Below are 3,733 nucleotides of genomic sequence, written 5' to 3' on the forward strand. Positions count from 1 at the left end.
TTTGAATTTTTTTTTTTTTTTTTGGTTTCATATTGGTCTTTATTGGGAAAAGTTAGTGTAAAAAATGTTTAGATTCAAAAAATTTAAATAGGACAGTAAAGTTATACCTTGTAACTATAGTAATAATAAATGCAATAATCACACATAAAGTCAAGTCTAAATTACTGCCTGAGCAAACACTACTTTGTCAAGCTTCTGCTGCAAGCCCAAGGCAGGACACACTGTAATGATTAGAAATAAGCCCAGTGATGAATTTGGAAGAAAGGAGAAAAAAGCATGTTCTGATTATAGCATCATAACATTCTAGCCTGAAAAAAAGCAACTTTATTAATGTCCTGTAGCAGAGTATATTAGTTATTGTAACCATGCATTAAAATTCTCATTTTATGTCATAAAGAGAGCAATTCGTTATCTTCATGATACATTATGTTTCAGTTAGTTTCATATGGTTCCTAAAACACTCGGTACTTACCACTGGATGTGTTTGCTCATTCAATAGCAGGCAAGTTCCTGGGTCCAGTAAAAGCAGCCTCTCCTGGACCAGGTTTCAGAACCCCTTCCTTCAAAGCCACTTTGTCACTAGTGAGAACAAGCATCACAGTGTGGCCAAGACACTTACAAACAAGTGAGTGTGGGAATTTCTTTGGTTATAGAATTCTTGTTTATAGTTATAAAAAGTATAGCTAGAAATATGCCCCTGAATTCTAAAAGCATTTGTGACTGACTTAAACACAAATATGTCCTTGTAAAAATCACTAGCTGGCCAAGGTTTAAAATCTGCATATTTCCCTGTGAATCTAACATCAGTGTTCTATTTAGCAAATACAGTTGAGTGAGGGACAATGGCTGCGGCAGACTTAGATATTGTCCAAAGCTTTGAACTCAAAGGGCCTGCACGGGGTTTACGTGCTTCTTTTGAGATGCCCGTTGGATCTTGGTCTGCGTCTCATCCTGTTTCTCTCTCTTCACCAAGGGCTTTTTATCAGGTGCCTTCATCTTTCATGGCACAGCAGGGAGGTTGAACGAAGCCATGCCCTGAGACTTCTGGTATTTGGTGGAGGCCGCGTCTGTACCACCATGGCATTCATCAAGTTTTTGGCTGCCTGAATCAGCGGCGACATGGCACCGTCTACCCCCGAGACAACAAGCTCCCCACCAAGGTTCTGTACTTCAGCTTTGACTTTGCTGCGGATATTGAGCTGGTGACAGTAGAGGTCAATATGCTGCAAGTAGGCCAGCAGGTCCTGGGCAATGGTCTGCAATGGTACGACCAAGCTTATCCATCCTGGAACCTGCCTCAGCAATTTTCTTGGTGGCACTGATCACATCTAAGGTATTTTTGAGTGATCCTTCACCTCAAGTGAAGCCGGTCATCTCCATTGTAATCATGCACATCTGCTTGGCCAGCACAATGATGTTATTGCCACTGTTGTCCCATTTGGACACTTCGGCATCCAGCTTACTCTTTTCTTCCTGGAAGCTGGCTACCTGTTCTGCAATCTTTGCTTTCTGCTCCTGAGGAAGCTGCGCCATGATCGCCAGGTCACTTTGGCCAGCTATCAGCTGGTCATCTTCTGTCTGGACACTTGTTCTACTTCTGACATCAAATCTTCCGTTTCAAAGTCAGAGTCATCTAACTCCTCAGGAGTCCTTATCATCAATACTGCTTTGCTGATGTCCCGGATGCCATCGTACACCAGGCATGAGGCATCAAAAAACTTGTTCTCATCCATGGGCTGGGCAGGATTAGAGCTGAGTGCCTCCATAGCCGCTTCTATTTTCTCAGTGAAGTGTGGCATGACTGTGTTGGAAAGCAGCTTGGTGCCCTCCAGCACCTTCACCCTGGCTCATAGTTGTCCATCTCTGAAGTGACCGGGTGAATGACCCAGGCTGCCTGGCCTTGAATTGCACCAGCTGTGCAGTCTAACCCATCCACATCTTTCTCTTGCAGAGCAATGAGCATTTGTTCCAAATAAGCATATTCCAAAATGTGATTCTCTGAGACAACCAAGAAGTAAGTAATCAATGGAAGTAATGTCATCCACAGCATCTGTGAAGACACAGACTTGTTTTTCCCACTGTTCTTTAAACAGATCCATGTTCCTTGGGCCAATTTGCGCTATGGTTTTGCTGCTAATGCCAGTGCATCATTGATAACCTTGGGACAGAGGGCTTCTAACTTATTCACCACAGACATTCGAACGAGCTTCATACCTTCTTCATTATTTGCGATAGAACAGACCAGGTTGGCAACCTCAATCAATTTGTTGGCATGTTCACGGAAAACTTGGGCATACTCCTTAACTTCTTTTTCATTTCCATTCTTTGCATCTTCGATCAATACTAAAAGTGGAACATTGATTTCCAGGAAAGAATCTGAAACGTGGTCCATGACAGCTTTGCAGAGCTGTCTACGTAAGTCCCTGGTCTTCTTGGTCATTTTATCTATTTCAGAATTGAGTGCATCACTTCTTTCTTTACATACAGCATTGCTTGTGTACTCAGAGAGCAGGTCCTGCATGGTCTGGCGAACTGCATTGCACTCTGCCACAATTCGCTCGCACTGATCATCACGTGTGCAGGATAAGTCTGCCATCAGGGCCGCTCCACTAATGATGCTTTCTAGTGAGAGCTTGGTTAAAGCAATACCAGTGCCATTTTTGTAAGTATGAAATGTTTTCTGCAGTTCAGTCAAGCTTAACATTTTGTGTATCCAATCATTTCAATTTCAAAATTACTGCACTGCCAATATCAATTTATTTTGATAGTAAACTCCTTTATTTGACCTTTACCACCTTAAACGGAAAATGCAATTATCCATCCTACTATTATATAACAAGTTCCCCTTTCTTCTAATTTCCAATACCATTTTCCTCTCTTCTTTTGAAATGCTCACCCATAGCCACCTCAGAAACCATTAGTTTTCTGTCAACTGTCATCAAGACATTTATGACTTCCGCAATACTCAAAGTAAATACTTCAAGCTCCCACTCATTCCAAATTCCAAAATCACACCCATCATTTTAAAGTCTGTTATAGGAGAATTACAGTTTCACACACTAAAATGCATATAGTTTCACACGCTAAAATGCATATTAGTTATCTATTATTGAGCTCTGGTAGCGTAATGGTTACAAATCGGGCTGCGAACCTCAAGGTCAGCAGTTCAAAACTACCAGCGGTTCTGTGGGAGAAAGATGAGGTGGTCTGCTTCCATAAAGATTAACAGCCTCGGAAGCCCTGTACAGGGTCGCTATGGGTCGAAATCAACTCGACAGCACTTAACAACAACAACAACATTGTTGTGTCAATAGCAGAAATATGTTTACCTGTTCTTTATTGACTACACAAAGGCTTTCAACCGGGTGGATCATGACAAGCATGGACAATATTGTGGAGAATGAGTATTCTGGAACACTCAATTGTGCTCATGTGGAACCTATACATAGACAAAGCACAATCATTCCAACAGAACAAGGGAACACTTAATGGTTTTAAATCAGAAAAGGTGTGCACTAGGGTTGTGTTCTTTCACCATACTTATTCCATCTGTATGCACTAGTGTGGCACTGTAGGATCAACACTGGACTGCAAAACACAAGGTTGGCAGTTCAAATCCACCAGCTACTCCTCAAAAACTCTATACTGGGTTGCTAGGAGTTAGAACCGACTGGACATTACTTAACAATAGTAACATTGTGGAGAATGGCAAGTCCCAAATCGGGAATTCAAA

General features: G+C 41.8%; 1 pseudogene; it reads right to left on the reverse strand.

Annotated features, from left to right (window-relative positions):
- Positions 1 to 857: 857 nt before the first annotated feature.
- LOC102819680 lies at positions 858 to 2,614 on the reverse strand (annotated as a pseudogene).
- Positions 2,615 to 3,733: the final 1,119 nt, after the last annotated feature.

The sequence above is a fragment of the Chrysochloris asiatica genome, unplaced genomic scaffold (assembly GCF_000296735.1).
Source record: "Chrysochloris asiatica unplaced genomic scaffold, ChrAsi1.0 scaffold00177, whole genome shotgun sequence".
Classification (NCBI taxonomy): domain Eukaryota; kingdom Metazoa; phylum Chordata; class Mammalia; order Afrosoricida; family Chrysochloridae; genus Chrysochloris; species Chrysochloris asiatica.